This window comes from Falco punctatus (genome assembly GCF_963210335.1).
Source record: "Falco punctatus genome assembly, chromosome: 11".
NCBI classification, from domain to species: Eukaryota; Metazoa; Chordata; class Aves; order Falconiformes; family Falconidae; genus Falco; species Falco punctatus.
This window is the reverse complement of record NC_137591.1, coordinates 25,587,717-25,605,607: the sequence shown is the minus strand read 5'-3', so window position 1 is coordinate 25,605,607 and position 17,891 is coordinate 25,587,717. Positions and strand designations below refer to the sequence as shown.

At 40.0% G+C, this 17,891-nt stretch overlaps 2 protein-coding genes across 5 annotated transcripts in view; one reads left to right on the top strand and one right to left on the bottom strand.

Moving 5' to 3' along the window:
• RGS4 (regulator of G protein signaling 4) overlaps positions 1-17,891 on the bottom strand; it is a 205,050-nt gene that overhangs the window by 136,971 nt on the left and 50,188 nt on the right. The gene's annotated exons all lie outside the window — the stretch shown is intronic.
• The window catches only part of RGS13 (regulator of G protein signaling 13), a 53,485-nt gene extending 35,594 nt beyond the window's left edge, over positions 1-17,891 (top strand). For all 3 annotated transcript variants that reach the window (XM_080406993.1, XM_080406991.1, XM_080406992.1), the window contains one exon: positions 1-17,891. This exon is cut by the window's left edge and continues 15,185 nt beyond it. The gene's annotated coding sequence lies outside the window, so the exon portion shown is untranslated.

The following is a 17,891-nucleotide window of genomic DNA, read 5'->3' as shown; positions in this document are numbered from 1 at the left end:
GACAGCAGGCAAATGAAAGGGAATCTTCTACAATAAAATGTGAAGCGGTACAGGAGTAAAGATGTAAAATTACACTCCACACTGCAACATTGCTGCCTCGAAAAGCTCTGCAGTGGAAACTTTTGCCTACTTTCCCCAGTGCAACAGGCCCCACCAGCACAGCTGCCTCCACGCAGCTCGCAGACCTGAGCACCAAAAGGCCACCTAGATGACAGTCAGCCCACCTTACATTCCCCTGCTTAGGCGTACCCTCCAGAGCAGTAAGTGGTGGGAAAAGTAGATCCTTTCCTACTATGCTCAAGCTGCAACATGCGCCTGTACATTAGTACACCAAGCCAATAGTAAAACTGAAATAAGGCAAGGTTGTGGAGTTTTTTAATTGTTATTTTTTGATTTTTTGGTTGAATTTTAAACGACATTTTCTTTCTAGCTTCTGGAATGAAATTGAGAAAAATATTTTGGAATATATTTTAGAAAAGGAAGATCTGTTGGGTAAGATGAACATTCCCATCTCTCAAAAAAGAGACACATTCAGAAGGACATAATTTAGAGATGTAGAGGTTTTAGCCACCTTGACCCAGGAAATGGTACTAATGGTCACTAATGATTTAAATCCTTCCGGACTTCTTGTAGATTAAGTATATTTTGTTTTTATGTTGTAAACAAAGAAATTAAAGGCAGTTTGCAATACAAACTCTGCACAAATTCATATGTACAAGACAGATTAGGAATATCAAGCCTGATCTCCAACATAACATTAAAGGCAACAATTAGCTCCGCATTAGCCTTGTCCTGATCAATAAAGCTATACTGACTTCATACCACATAGACATCTGGCCAGATTTAACACATAAAAAATCCCACACACTATACACACAAACACATAACTTTCTCCAGCTTACCCACATAGCTTTTCTGTCTTTCTATGCCAGAAGTACAAAATATTTTAGAACAGACTGTTCAAATTTGCTTGCAGCTTTATAACTGGAACATTAATTCTCTCTGACACTTACTTTTTTTGCCCTGTTTTTCTTTTCAGATACTATCTTCAGTGACATAGTAGCAATATATCAACAACTGTAATTCTGCAAAACCTTAAGTAATAAAACAAGTTCCAAATTACTTCAAGGAAGGTTAGCAAGAAAGAACAATTCATTAAGCCTGGGTAGGTTTCTGTGATGTAAAACAAATACATAATGTTGGTTTTTATACATTTGCAATATCAAAAACATTTATTCTACACTCACTTTCTATAACTGTTTCCAAGAAAGTATTTCAGATGGAAGTGAGGAAACATGCTCTGACATTCATTTTCCTCAAGAAGAAACCTAAAATGGCAGTTGCAGCATTCATTGGTGATTTTTCATTACTAAAAGTTCTCATATAATATATATACATATAAATAGTATATACCAATGACTTTTTTAACCCTTTCATTTGTAAAGGGCTTTTTGAAGTCATTCACAGCCTAATTTTATGCAAGAAAACCTGTGATATAATCTGCTCTCTCCCCTCTCTCTCTTTATGGCTACCAAATCAAAACATTAAACAAGGAGGAAAGAAACAAAATCTACTGGTTTGTAAAGACCACGTAACATCACTTGTACAAATTTGCAGGTAATGCACATATATAACTTTGTCTTATTCAGGTGGAAAACTTAACTGTTGTGATGCACAGATTTGAAGATAATCAAGCCTGGAAAGCAGAGCTACAAATATAAGGAACAGGTATATTAATGGTATTCTTCACAAAGGTAAACACTTGCATAGCTATATTATGCAAAGTAGTTGCCAGAATAAAAGATCACACAACAAAATAATGTTCCCATTTCTTTTTGATGCATTAGTGTTGTCAGTAGCATAACCAACCCCAATTCATTCTAAAGTATGCTTTTATATAGCTACTATTTTACATGTTGTACATAACTTCATATAGACTGTGATGCAACCAAAATGCTACAGCTCTTACATGAGACACTTCCAGGCTCTGCATTGGATTTAAAAAGCAAATTAAATGAAAAAAAAAAAAAAACCAACCAAAACCATCAGCTTTGTCTTCCCCCCCCCTTAGTACTGTTTCTACACAGGATCATGCATCTGTCCAGCTCCAGTGACATAAGATATTTTATAGATAAGTAGCCAACGCAGCTCACTAAACACCAAAGAGCAAAGAAAACATTTCTGGGATCTGCCAGTACAGGTCTGGGCTCAGATTTAGCAGCATTACTTCCTGCTGAATATCCCTGGGTGCAGGGCACATAGGAGAAGGCAACAAATGTAGAACTTGGCTAAAAACTCTTTCCCCAGAAAAAGCACAAAGATGAGCTTAAAACAGGGAAGAACAAAAGGGTACATTTACACATCTCTGTTTAGTGCTGGGAAATGCTGCTAGTCAGACTCAAGCATCAGCTCTATGAATGCTGCTGAGCTTACTAGCTTTAGCAAGTTACTGAACAGTGAGTACATTCTGTCTCCCTGGTAGCAGGTCAAATCTATATCCCTGCTCCTCAAGTTTATTTCTCAGTAGTTATTGGAGATTTTACAATCAAGTCTTTATCAAAAGCTAATAGAAAAATACAAAGAGGAAACAGAATTGGTAAGAGACATAATGTCCAGCATACTCTGGCTGGATGTACCTTGGCCTTGTATTGAATGCACAGGTTGACCTTAGAGTACTTTGCAAGCAGAAACAAGCTTGACTGGCTCATTACCAAAGCAGACATGAGCTCTTGCCTATGCTACAAGATGCTCACAAGTTGTACAGCAAAACCCCTGAAGAAAGCCTCCTGGCATTATGGGCAGGGCTAGCACAGCACTGAACTCAAGGCAGCTACGGTAACATCCCTTCCCAACTGTTCAGTATACAGGCAGCCCAAGATGAATTCTGCCTGCAAACATCTGTACAAACTTCTGAACAGCAGTGCTTGTAGGCCCTGTAACACACAGAACATCATCACAGTGTTCATTTAGACTTTGCTGCTCTGAACCATGTCCCTTTAATGGGCTAAACAGAGCTCACAATCTTTGTTTTAAAATACAGCTACTGTCAGCTGTAAGGAAGATGACACTTACCCAAGATGTAGAAAACCCAAGTTCTGGTCTTTCCTCTCACTGAAGGGGTCAAGCCCATGTTACACAGGACTTCTGATAAAATATGAGCAATTATTCAATTGAGTATTTACTCAGCATATTTACTCTAAAATATTTTATTACTTGACATATTTTATTATTCAACATATTTATTTAAAATTGTGGCAGTAGAACCCACTGAACTCATTTGCAGATTGTTTATCCAGCCACCCGTACCAGAGGAGCTTGCTATAGGAATGGTCTGGCCTCTCAACTGCTCAGATGGTTTGGTGCAAGTATCCTGTTAGTGAATTAGAAGGATAATTCAGGATAACTTACATTTCTTACATCACTCAACTATGTATTTTACATAAGTACCTTAAAACAAACTCTTCACATTAAAATTTACAAAACACTTGCCTACCTTCTCAAACACATGCCCTTCCTCCACTCAAAACCTTCTGAAACTTTAGCATCTCTATATAATAGCAGTTAATTGCTCAATTTGCAGTTACCACATCACCTGCTTACTGTTTAGGACAATCCCAAACCAATAGGGATTCAGTACTGTAATCAGCAGCAGGTGCTAAATGAGCTGTTAAACCCTGTCTGCAGTGGAACAGGAACTGTTACTTGTTCTAAATTAGGCTACCCTTACTCAGATTACCTATATGGCTAATTTTATATGTGATGTATCTCCCTCCAAAAGTGTGGCATGTTTTTCCTGGTAGTCTTTCTTTATAGTATTCTCTAAAACACCATTTTGTCTATTTTCAAACACTGCATTTCATTCACAAGCACATATCCTTGGCATGCAAAGAAAAAAATGTTAAACTTGAATGTACAGAGCCCTTTGGCATAACACCATCATTAGAGAACTAGAGAAACCTAAACCAGCCGTTCCATTGAGGAGCATTAATGAAAAGAGAACTTTCTGCTTGTAGTCTATATTCCCAGAAGAATGGCTAACTGCTATTCTTTTTAAGGAACTGAAGAGTTGTCATCTCTGTGTTGCTATTGCACTGATTTGTAATCACTATTGGCAAAAGTAGAAAGCATTACAGAATCTGCCAATTAATTCAGTGCAAATTTCCAGTAACGACAGGCCAGTGGAGAGTCCTGGCCAAATTTCTTCTGAGTTCAGAGGAAATTAAGGAGATAAAAAATTGATAATCTGAGCCTGTCTTTGTTTTCTTAATAGAAGGTGCACCAGAGGATGGCTATCACAGTTACTCTCTGGAGAAGCTGCCAAGTAGCAATGGTTATGTGCTGCACTTCAGGAAATCTGTGCCAAACTTCTCAAAAAAACAGGTGCCAAAAGTTAGATTCATATCTCTGTTTATGCACACAGTGTTATGACCTGCATTTGATTAGCTCCCATGAACTTTGGGTTGTAAGCCTGAATCACAACTGTGCAAGGTTTTAATTAGATATTCGGTCACTCTGCCCTTTCTTAAATTCCAGCCATTTACTTGCATGCTTATACACAAAGCTGGAAGCTTAGGTCTGAGAGACAAAGTGAAAAATCTGAACCATCCCAAGCTAGTAACAGATAACTACCCTCACAAGGTAGCATAAAAAATAATTCCAGCAGGAGAAGCCCATTGCTGAAAGATTGGAGTTTAGCAGGTAACTAACCACTGTGCACAATGCTACATTAGTACTGACCGGTAACGAAGTGATTTTAAAGAGCTACTGTGATTTCCTCATTACACATGACTGCTACATGTCTCACCAAAGCATTGTATAGTTTTGTCCAAAAATGGTGTATTAATTTCCAGTAATAGTTGCACATCCTCAATACCAGTATAAGAAAGAGTATGGAACAAAAAGTGCATCTGATGCCTACACAAATATTTTCTTTCCAAATCTTATTAACACTTAAAAAATACCTTGTAGACTAATTTCCAGCATCAAGCTAGGAAACAGTCTAAAAATACAACAGAATGTGAGATAAGACCATTTTTCATTAATTTTGTGGTTCAGTACAGTTTGCACTGCAGCTTTTTCAGATTTATTGCAGTTTCAGCTCAGCTCAATGTATTGTATGCAGAGGAAATCTCTCACATACAGGGTGATTCGTCCAAGCCATACCAGATGGGTAAGCAGAATTTTTTATACCTTTCCCTGCTTATCATTTACATAAGTCAATATTAGTCCAGTCTTCGGTAGTATTTGGTGCTATTCACAAATACTGCACCTACTCCTTAAGTTTCCTTTTCACTACCAAAAGGAAGGCAAAAAACCTCTTCCTGTTGAGTGAAAAGAAATTGCTTTGCAAGAGCACAGTAATTCCTACAGCCCTCCTTTTACAACATATATTTCAATGCTATGTAGCAAATCCTGGCATTATAAAACTAACCAATTCATCCTCAAAGGAACTGCTTGCCAAATTTAGCATATCAAAACTTGCCTCCTGTTTCCTATTCCCCGCTGAACACAGATGTAGTTGAAAACAAGAAGTCATGGTACCCTGCAAACCATGTGATACTCAGTATCTTTCCTGACCTTCTCAATGTCTCTTTTCCTTTTTCTCCTTCCCACATTTCTCTATTACCAGTCCTGTGCTTTGCAGTTATGTTCTTAAATTGAATTATCTCCAATTTTTATCTTTCCCCTATTAGAAGAAGGGACAGTTTGTATCCAGCTACCTACCCTGTTCTTTGAGATTTCCTTTCCTATTGCAGGAATGATTCAGCTGATAATGAAACAACTGCTGAGACTCCACAACATAAAGCAGCACTTTTAGTTTGCCTTGTTATGATATGCTGCAAATCTTGATAGGGGCTCAGGTGCTGGCAGCTGAGTTCTCCCTGCAGCAGGCAGACAGCGAAAGTAGGAACTTCTGCAGCCATCCAAGGAATGAAGTCTCTGTTCTTCAGCTAGATTTCATGGACATTTGTCACGGACTTTTACAGGATTGCAGTAGTTCCATGTTTTTCTCATGAGTTTGCTAGTAAAGCTAATCATAAGTCAACATTCTGCTAGAGGAAGTCACTCAAACCCTGACTGTGTCTTTCTATGAAAGACTTCCAGCCTCATTCCTGGGAACTGAAGGTTAAATAAATATTTTTGTCAATAATGTAAAATATTATTTTATGCAATGTAAGACTTATCAGACAAGTTTACCTGGAAATATGGCAAATGTTTACAATGTGATTAATAAGGAAAAGCCAGGAAACCACAAACAGGAAAAAAATGTTACTTTGTATGGGTTAAACAAGCCCTCTGACTCATTCTCTGAAAGTTAAAAGAGTAAGCACATTTTTTTTCTGGCCACACGAATAATACAATTGCGATTAGACAAGTAGAGGGTTGTAATAAGATGGTTTCTCCAGAAGTTGTTCACTGCAGTCATCAAAAATACCAGTGAACAGGTTGCATTAGTGGCTCAGCATCCCTATGGCAATGATCATTTGTTAGCACTCTACATTCAACCCACAGGTTAAGGTAATGTTCATATAAATCGGCAAATAAGTACCCTGAAGATACTTGAGCGGGAGAGCAGCCCCTCCAGCTCGGGCGTGGGCCCTGCCCTCGGGCAGGCCTGGCAGTGGGGCCTCCACCTCTGCGCACTCTCATTCTGATCTATGTCTGAATAAATTGCACTTCATATTGCCCAAAACACACATCCTTATCCTTCCTCAGCTTGTTCCTCCATAGAAGTTTTTAAACCGGTAAAGTCAGAATATTTTTGCTGGTATGAAGTTTTCCTTCCCCGGTGACCTCCCCCCCAGTGCAGGCCTTGCCCCGCAGGCCGCACAGCAGGAGCCATGGGGCAGTGTGGAAAGCAAGGCAGGAGGGCCAGGATGGCCAGGGGGTCAGCGGCAGTGAGGGGCCAGGCCTCGGCGGCCTGTCAACTGACCTCCATATCCTCAGACGTCAGAGGAAAGCAGGCAGCCACGTCTGCTGGCAGGCGGGCAGAACCCCAGCCAGCCCTGCCCAGCACAGCGGGGACATGCCCAGGAGGTTGTTCTCCCAGAAATGGCAAAGCCCACCGGGTTCCTTAATATGCTTTTATTTGTCATTGGGCATACAAGCAATTCCCACCCTAGACAATGCTAAACTCTGAATACTTGCTCTCATTAAGACAGAAGAAAAATTTCCACCACATACACTCTTGCTAGCCTCCTTCAGTACAGAAGAGCACCCCCTGCCTGCAACCATCATGTCCCTTTCTTATTAGTTTGTTTGTTTTTTTTTTAATCAGTTTCCTTGGTGGCCAGCTCCTTGAATGTGGCTTATTGCTATTTTTTTTTGAATGCAGCCCCAGAATGTCTCCTTCTTCCCTTGCCCGCCTGATGCTTCTGAATTTCTGAGCTCAGACACCAAAACTAAAGAATTTTTTTTTCCTCTCAAAACAGCCACCATCATGCACTTCATGTCCAAGAACCCTTTCCTGGGTTTTGGGTAGGAAGACCTCTCTGGCATTGAGCCTAGAGCGGAGTGAAGAGAACAAGCCAATGACTCCTAATAATTCTTCATTTGCTTCCCCTGTTTACAGATAAACTATACAGATGTTAAGTAGGACCATCTAATTCTTCTTGTGAACATGGCTTTGCACAGAAGAGTATTAACTTACCATCTTAAATAACTATCCAAAAAATAAACTAAGCTAAACAATGCTTTTAGTTCCAGCATTAAAGAGCTGTTATTCAAAGCAATACCCCACTGAAAGAGACTTTTATAAAGCCTCTTCTTCTAGTTATGAGAAGAAATGAGGTTCAGGACACACAATGTCTCCCACAAGTACTATGCAGTTATGAGGGAAATGGAAGACAATTGTTTTGGAAACGAGACAACAGATTCCTTTTCTGAGAACTGAGGCCTGGCTCCTGTTAGGAGAAGGTCCTTCTAGGCTTCTTATAAGCTTCCTTCTATTGCTTCTTATAGCAGTAATATGCAATAACTCTAAGTAGCAAAGCTATACAATAAAACACGCTTGGTTGTTAGCTGTCCTACACAATGAGAAGAAAATAATACACAACAGAAATAATGCATTTTTGAATTTTCAGCATCCCCATGACATCTATTTACAGCAAACCAACCAAAACTCCAATGTTTATACTACCAAAGCCAAGCCAAAATACATAGTAGAAACCAAATTATATAGCACTGTTTACATTCCCATAGGCACTGAAAACTTTCCTTGTGGGAATGTCTGCAAATAATTGTTGAGATTATTTACCTTCTGAGGCACCTCTTTCTTCTTTGAAATTAGTAAGCAAAAATTCTAGACAATTGACCTCTTACAACTTTCACACACACTCATATCCCACCATGCTGGCACTTCTGCAAAGTATTGGGTAGCAAATTTGGTCTTGAGTTGTTCTTTTAACAATCTATTTCTAGTAAAAAAGATTTCCAGATATGGAGTTGAACTTATTCCTCTTGCAGAAATCCTGTCATGCTAGGGAGAGCCTTGAGAGGCAAGAGCACATCCATTGCAAGGTTAGAGAAGGAGTATTTTTCAGGTCATTCTCAGAATATATTTGGAGCAAAGGAAAGTAGATCAACACTCCTGTTGTTATTCCTTGCTTCTTTCCCAGCAAACTTGCAAGAAGAACCTTTGCTGGAAAAGGAGGTCCAGCAGCCATCCTTTCCTCTGCTTTTTTAAATCTTCCTCTGGTCCTGAGAAGGTTGATTCTTTTGATATCACGCTGCAAGAGACAGGATCATTTAATAGAAGCAGTCTTCAGAGCCTTTAAGTATCATACTGGGAAGTTTGTTTTCCAGTTTTTCAATATGAGATTGGATTATTTAAACATCTTCCTGAAGTGAAACTGCTTATCTCTCTCTTAATTTTGGAATGCATGCAACCAAAATAATGTTAATAAGTTATCCAAAGCACCTTCTAAAAATGTAAGATGTTCTTGCCCCTTGGAGCTCATGCCTCTCCTGTCCCTTCCCAGGGACTAATGAAATGTGAGAACTTTAAAACTGGAAACTTTGCTGCAGAAGTGGATTGCTTATATTCTTAACAACCCCAAAACAAACTTGCGGCACCCTGTGTATAATAATACATACCAGTACTAAAACTAAGCTGCTGTCACTGAAACTGGACCACAGCAGGCCTCATTGCAACCACAAATCCTGTGCCATTGACAAGATGTGCTATTAAAACACCTGGTCTTTGAAACATATCCATAATCTTGACTGTAGTATTCAGCCCATCAAGACAACCCATATAATAAGTATACAAAAACATTCATACCTTATTGGACCCTGTCACCCAAGTTTTTGAGCCATGCAAAGCCCAGCAATAATATTTACAGACCCTAGCACTATCCCCAACTCGATCTATTAACTAAAATGCAGTGTAAGTCATCACCAACACCTGCCACTGTTGCAGTTTTGCTGGCCAGAGGTCATCCATTTAAAAAGTACCGTCAGCCTTCCTTTACTGAGCCCTCTCCTTAACTGTAGCTTAAGGCTGACAGCCTTTCTTTGAACAACTGTATAGGCTGCACTGCACTGGGATTCCTGCCACAGTGTTTCTCATGTGTTGCTTTGTTTTTGAGAGATAGTTTGTTATCTTAAAAAAGGTCAATAAATAGGACAAATAAATTGGAAAGTACAGGCATTTTTAAAACCTGGTCATCTCACAAGTACTCTAAACTGTGCAAAGTATATTTTGCTAGTGCACATAATGTAGAAAGAAAAAAGAGTATTTTATGTCATGTGTATCCTTGGTGAAATCTGCTGATCAGAAGCAGGGAAAGACTGGTGTGTTCCCCTTGTAAAGGAAAGAATAACTTGCTTCAGTGTCCATCAATTCAGGGTTCAAACAAAATGTTTCACAGCAAGGAAAAAAACAGATATATTTTTTAAAAAATATCTTGCTTCATCTAGCTGCTGTGCTGGAGTTTGGTTTTGGTTTGGTTATTTCCCTTTTTTTTTTTTTTTTAAAATAATTACACAGTCCCAAGGAAAACAAAGGGAAAAGGCATGATTCAAGATGCAGATTAAACATTGTGCCATGGGACCAGGTCCAATCTTTCAACCCAACCCTGTTTTCATCATTGTTACAGCACACCCTTCTAAAAACCGGCTTCATTCTTATTTTACCAATTATCACTAAAAAGGAGAAGTCATTTGATCCACAAAATACCTGTTTTCCCTCCTAAATTTCTATCCCTCAGAGAATCCTTCTGTTGGTGTCCTGAAGTCCAGGCACAGGATTTGCAAAGGAGTAAGCAATGCATTCCTTAGGGTATAATGCCATGCAGCCAAGGCAGTGTAACCGACGAAACAGCACTGACAGGAGGGTTATCCTGCACCCTCTTCCCATCATTTCCGTCGTGTCAGATATAGTGACTGGGCAGGTGAAAAAAGCACTACAGTAACCATCTGAATTGCACCCAGAAGTCGTATGAGGGCTAGACCCAGAGCAGGATGAAACAGGGAGCCCACTCCCTGCAGAAACAAATCACCATTAGATGTGTTTAGCTGTAAGGTGAAACCACCTCGCTCCATATCCCTTTTAAGGATGCACAAGTGGTAGGGCTGAGGGACAGCCCGCCTCTGCCAGCAGGAACATCTGGGAGTTACAGAGACTGAAATGGCTCATGTTTAAAGTCACTAATGGTTCTTCCATCTCATAACATAAACACTGTTCTGTAAACATATTTTTTCTCTTTTGCAAGAATTAATTGTCTAGCAATTGCCCCATTTTTCTTCTTCCTTCCTTCCTTATTAGTACAGTAGTTTTCATATAGAAAAGACAAAGATGAATACAGACTTCCCAAGACCAGGGTAAATTAGGCCTAATGCTGTGATAAACAAATGTAAGTGACTTCTCTGTTTCTCCTTGAGGTAACATCTTGTCTCAACTTCCAGAAAGGGCAAGTCCATGGCTGACATTTCTTCCTGGGATATGACTTGTTGAGCTTAACGTTTTTCTTGCCTCATATGTTGCAAAGTCTTGACATCTGTGCCACAAAGATATAAATTACCAAGCACAAAATAAATCTCTCTGATGGAAGACTTGTACATCTTGGAGCCAAAAAAAGGTATAAATATTGTAACTGAAGTAAAGGACTGTTGTCTGATGAGGAGGAACACATAGTTTTTTGTTCCTGGTCTGTCATTCCAGCTATACTCACAGTTGCAAAGCCAGTAAAATAGTTAGCTAAAGTGAAATTTTTGATTGAGGAGCTACCAAAATATTACAAAATCATCCAAACTTTTACCATGCCTTTAGGCAGGCACAATCCTATGAATTTTTAAGGGAGTGCTTGATCACAAATGAGTTACTGGAAGAGAAGAACAGACTTCCAACAACTTGGCAAAGAGAAAACTTAGCAGTCTTTTGCAAGGTGCCTTGCCATTTGTACCACTAAATGTCTCCATTTACCATGCTGTAGCCTGCTTCCTACTTGCAGCTCTTGAGACGTCAGCCCTGAGGTGCTGTGTCAGTGCTTTTTCCTCAGATGGCTACTGAGACCTCCCCTTCCCTTTCCTGCCTCTCTTTCTAAAGGTAAGATGCATCATTAGATCTGACGTATGCCAAAAGCTATGAAACCCTCTCACAAAATGTCGTATGTATGAACCTTTCTCAGCACCCTTTGTGCCACAAGTCCCATTTCATAAACAAACTAAGGGTGAAGCTTAGCACATGCCATTAAATATTATTTCACTGCTAGAGAGAGGAATAGCCCAGTGTCAGCTGAAAAGAATTCAGAAAAACACTGAAGATCGCTCCTGATTTAAAAATCAGCAATCAGGAACCTGTTGAAGTGAAGTTTTGGTTTTTTTCCTGCGTAAAAAAAAATTGCATCTGGTGTCTTTTCTCAAAGGGCTCCTCTTGCCTTTAGGGTCTTTGTGTATTAATGGAGCTGCCTGAAGGACTTCCTATCCGACCTGTAAAATATTTCAAGCATATGAAAAAGTATCATCTGGAATGGTAGACTTGGATAGCCAACACAGCTGACAGGGCTGTAAGAACAGATGCATGCCCCCAGGGTGGGAGAGCTCAACTAGCCAGGTGCCAAGACCAGGCAGGAGGCACTGCAAATCCAGCTGAGGAAGAGGCAAAGAGCTCGCTCTCCTCTCCACCGGCTGCCTGGCTGCCTGCCAAAGAGCCTGCCAAAGTGGGACAACAGGCTGGATGGAGCACAAATGAGTCTCATTGAGGCTACATATTCTGGAAAAATGCTTTCATTTGGAAGAATCAGCATTTTCTACCAGAAAACCAGTCAGCTGGAACATCTCAAACAGCTCCACTATGCAGTTTAGTCATTCATGTTTTTCTACCCATCTTCCAGCTAATTAGCTACAGCTAAGGCAACACATGGAGATTTGCTACCTCTGCAGGTAGCATCTCTTTACAAGGTATGCGCAAACCACCAAAAGCAACCAAAAGGTTGTCAACAGCCACTGGGTACTGTTTGTAATCATCTCTTGTCGCTTATTAAACACAGTCTCCTAATCCAGCCATTAGATATGGTTTGATTTCTTGTAAAAGATTAACTTATTTTTCTCACCTCTTTTATTTCAAACTGATAAACATTTTACAAGCAACAGAATACCAGATAATTTTGCTTATCTGATTTTATCTATACCTCATCTTCTAAACATACTTTGAGCCAGGGTAAAATTAGAAAGAGATGTTCTAAGCCCTTGGCACTTAAAATCTCTACTTTGGCTCAGCTGACAGCACTAACTGGATGTGATTATTTATATAGCTGTATAAATGTTCATGGTACTATTTAACCAAATAAAGTATAGACCCTGAGTCTAGCAAAATCCTGTGTGTGTACAAGGTCCTTACTTGTAGGCTTCTCAGGGGTAAATGCTTTAAATCCTAATGGTGCGGTGGCCTGAGTAATTAATAACACTTATAAGGACGTATGAAATGCCACAGTGGGTCAGAGCGATGCCTCATCTAGATCAGAGGTCTCCAGTGGTGGCTGAAGTAGCTAAGTAGGGAAAGCACAAGAAACCAAATCTTGGTTGCTCCATTCCCCACACAGTTGCTCAACATTAACAAATGTGACATTAGGGATGTTAGAGGATTCTCATCCTTTTCAGCATCTCTTTGTGGATCTGTTGTTCATGAATTTGTTTAATGCCTTTTGGAACCCAGTGACTGCCCCATCTCCACAGCCTCTTGTGGAAGCAAGTTCCAGATATTCACTACCTGCTGTCTAAAGACATGCTTGCTTCTATTCTGTTCTAACTGGTCTCCTATTGCTTTTATCAAGTGATTCCCTAGTTCTAGTTTCACCCCTTGGATCATTGTCATTTCCTTTCTTTGCACTGTTTCCTTGCCCCTGCTAGACAAGCCCCAAACCACTGTTCTTTAGTATCCATTTACAGATTTATTGACGATGAACATCTCAGCTTACTCCCAGCAAGAACTAACAGCATGTGCCGTAAGGTCCCATGCATCCAGAAACAAAATAACATGGATGGCTTATGGTCACTGCATTTCTCAAATGGCTCTGAACATGGCATTCCAAAAAGGACAACAATTAAGCATCAAACAGTAACTGCTTAGTAATGGTTTTGTCTTACATCTTGTGTACTTGCAACATTTCTTGAGAGCATCCAAATTTAACTACTGACTAAAACCTGGTTAGGAAAAATGGATAAAGAAATCAGGAACAAAATTAGTGTTTCAGCATTTCACAAAATGTGTGCCTAGAAAATGGAGGATGTCTTCTGCAGCCATGAAAATGGTATTGTAGGAACTAGCAGAAAAGTTCAGTTTATCCAGGAGCTGATGAAAAATCAACCTGGCAACGACTGAGCAAAAGGTGACTGTGGCAAAGTAAACAATGCAAATGGATGCCTCTGCCTAGAGTCAGAAAAAGAACTGTTGGAGCTCTCAGTCTCTCTCTCTCTAAAATTATCCTAAATCCCAAAGAGCAAAAAATGCTGCTATCACACTCTGAGAGCATTCCAGTCCAAATTGAGCTGGGCTGTAGATGAGGATAATTTCATGTGCATTGAGTCTGCTTCTTGAAAAGTTTGGTTTAAAAATGTATCTATTTAAAACCAGCAATTGAATTAAGCAGGAAGCTCAATGTATTACATCAATGGCTGAAAATATTCAAAGATTACATGTATCTTAAGGAAAAGAAGTCCCTGAGCATGTAAATTCTTGTTAATTAATGACAGACATGAGACAAAACACGGAAACTAACCACTGCTCCTCTAAAAGATGATAGCCTAATCATGCAAAAGACAGTGCAGCTGCACGATTTAGTGCCCAGATGCCTAGGATTTAAAAACCTTGTGGTACCAACTAAACTAATCTAAAAATCTCATCACATCCCTTCACAGCAAGTTTAGCCTTCCACATACATTTTCTTCTGCACTGGTCTGACTGGTTTTAAAACATCATGTTTCTCAAATGCAACCCAGAATAAAGATTCTTGCTTTTGAGTCAATCACTACTCTCTCTGAAGGCAGTGACTAACAGCAGGGCAAAATAAAGGCTAATAGAGAAACTTTTGAGATTGCAAACCCTAAAAATCCTCTGTTACTGTAAAAATAACAGGATGCTTTCCAGGTAACAATTTCTCCTAGACTTCTGCAAACAAATAAGTAGAAATCTGACCAAACCCTCTTCTGTATCCTCCAGGAGAGGCTAGGTTCCCGACAGAGCTTTTTAGCTCAGTCTGCAAAGCAGAATGTTTTATAGTCATTTTCTTCCAAGAAGAGTATCTGCTGGCATTTATGTTATCTAATTTATTTTGCTAAATAGTATATGGTTTGTTAACGTAGTTAAGACTCAATTACTATTTAATCTTACTGATCCCGTCCTTGGACCAGGCTTTCAGCTATATACAGCTTATGTAGAGCAAAGCAGGCGAGGATAAATGTTAGCCATGTTGCAGGTTAGAGCAGCCAATATAGACTGCCACAAATTTTCAGGATGCTTCATACTTCCCCATTTCCTCTAGCATATGTTCTGGCACAAACTAGGGAAACACTAGGGAAAACTAGAAGCTGCCCACAGGCAGCTTCCTTACCTAGGAGAACTCACAGGGCTGAAAAATTGTTGTAAACATACTACATGATACCACCTGATCAGGTCAGTATAGACTGGAGAAAACATTCCCAGTTTCTTGTTTCTTTATCCTTTGGGTAAATATTTATAAATCTGCTCTTAAACTTGAGCAACTATAAATGGCAATGTCCTGCTTCTTTTAAAAGCTTAAAACATAGGATTAGTATTGCTATTTCACTGAGGATTTTAGAAAATAATTACAATCACAGCAGCACTGAATACACAGTTCTCAGAGTAGAACAAAACCACGAAAAGTAAAATAATAAAAATAAAAATATATAGAAAGGGAAACCTTCAGCCTTATTATTCAGAGGGTTGAAAGTAACCCTCTGCCAGAGTCATTTTAAAGGGCTTGCTGAGCCTGAGGTTTCCATATACAGGAAGAAGGAAGCCACAGACACATTTTTCTGTAAAAGAAGAAGAGTAAGTGCATGGCCCTGGTGCCCACCTGTCTGGAAACAAGAGAGGGTCCGAAGGGAGCTCCCACCCTTGCAGGGCTGGGGCTGCCCAGCTCTGCCCTCGGGTCAGCCTGGGGATGTCTCAACCTGTGCAGGGGTGAGAACCAGCTGCAACCAGGGAGAGATCTGGAGTGAGTGCCATTGCGGGCCAAGTCATTGGCTGGTGTAAATCAGCATAGCTACGTGAGAAATTGGCACTGTGCTGTTTCACACAAAATGTGATCTCGTGTTGAATGTTGTTCCAGGAGCAGATAAGTAGTGATCAGCACAGACGCAGAATGGCAAATGCTAGTGTCTCACCCCTCGATAAAATCTCTTGGCTTTGTGGGTATAGATGTCTTTGAATACACATTTGCAGTAAGTGAATATGTAGTTTTTTGATCACGCCAGGGGAAATGGAGGCTCATAGAGAACAAGGAACAACCTGTCCACTTCTAAAGGCTACTTTACTCAAAGGCAGTCCAGCCAGACTTCCAGTCCCTTCACCTGTGCTGCCAGCTGGGTGGGTGTCTGCCAGATCTAGCAGGAAAGCCACACTGCCATGCCTGCACGAGGCTGGGCTCCAGCTGAGAAATGCAGGGTTTGGGACTAGAGCCACCACAGTAACACAGCTCCATCGCCAAGACAGCCAGCCCAAACGCTACGCAGACCCACTGTGTGTCTGACTGCCCCTGTTCAAGCAGACTTCCCCTATCTAGTTCCTCCAGTTCAGAAAGGACTCACTGTAATAATGTCATGGTTGATTATTAAGCCAGAAACTTAAAAAGCAAGCAGACAGGCAAGCAAAACGAAGTCTTAGTAGATTTGCTTCCATGAGGGATGAAAAAATTGGGGATGGAGTTTAATAAAGAGCTGTTGTTTTCTCAGCTGTAATTATAAATGAAAATAAAGTCCATCAGAAGATAAAATGAGCTGGCTGGTGATGTCATTATAAATGTAAATGCAAACTGGCAAAGAGAATAAAAGTATCTCAGTTGGTTTGAGTTGTAACAACCTTTTGTTTCAATTCCACAAATTTGCTAGCTTTAATACATGCAAATTAAATAATATGGGGCAGACAGAAGATTTAGTAAAAAATATTCAAAGTAGCTGGCCTGATGATGCATACAGAGTAGTTGCCTGGCACCTCCCCAAAAAAAACCTACAGCAGAGGAAACCATCACATCCTTCTTTACTCTCCATTTACTTGCAAACTACCCATATAGAGACTGTCAGTGCAAAAATATCCTGTTGTTTCAAGAGGCTTTTCATGTGTTGATTCTGTGCCCAGTTCCAAATGTGCATCCTTTCTATATTAAATATGTAAGAAAGTTACAATCAAGGTGAATTCCATACGTAAAGGGAAATCAGGAAAACCAGATATAATGAACATATTTTTTAAAATTTTCAAGCCTTGACATTGCAGGCCATTAATAAAGTCAGCTAGGGAAAGTAATAGTAGTGACTGAAACTATATTCTTACCACTTACCAGCAACAACAGAAGTATGGTACTAAGAAATTGGTGCCAAATGCTATGTCAACATCAGTCGTTAATGACAGTAAGATATAAAGGAGTTACATATTAAACACAATGTTAACAAAGTTAATATTCAATTTACACAGTGTTTTCTGCACATATACACTCTTTCCCCCCCTCCTCCCCGCCCCCAATTTTGAAACATACATTTAAAAGTAATCAAGAGGTTACTGCTCTGATTACAAATACATTTACATTCATTTCTGAGAGCTGGCACTAAAACATGCAGCATGTTATGAACCAGGGAGATTAAGCAGGTTCATCTGTGTTCCACTTGCTGTTTTCCCCCTTCAAACAATCAAATAAATACGTGTTGTTTTCCCTATGCATATCAAGACATCACCCTTACATTTGCTGCTCACACTCCCCCTTCAGCTGAAGTTAGTAGCAAGGTACACAAATCCCCTAACCACATCGTTAGTTTGCTGATGTCCAGCAGAAGAGGATTGGCCAATTGTTCAGGCAGAAATTCCTTTGTGCATTAAACACGCTCACTTTAGCCTTGACAGGAGCTCCCTACTATTGCAGCAACAGCCACAAAGCCGGGGAACAAGCAGTCACTGGCAGCACTGAAGGTCCTCTCTGCTGTTCAGTTCCATCAGTGCTCCAGTCTTGGAGCAGTTACAAAAGTTGTGGCATTGCAAACTCAAGTATCTCTTGTCATTTTTTTCATTGTCTAATCTTCTTCCCCATCAGAGTAAACACAAGTTTGCCTTGAACAAACTCAGGGCTACTTCTGAATGACTTACAGAAAGAATGAGAAAACAGCGGTCGTTTGATCTAAGTGTCTTCAAACGGACCTGTGAGTAAACAACACTGGAAAACCCA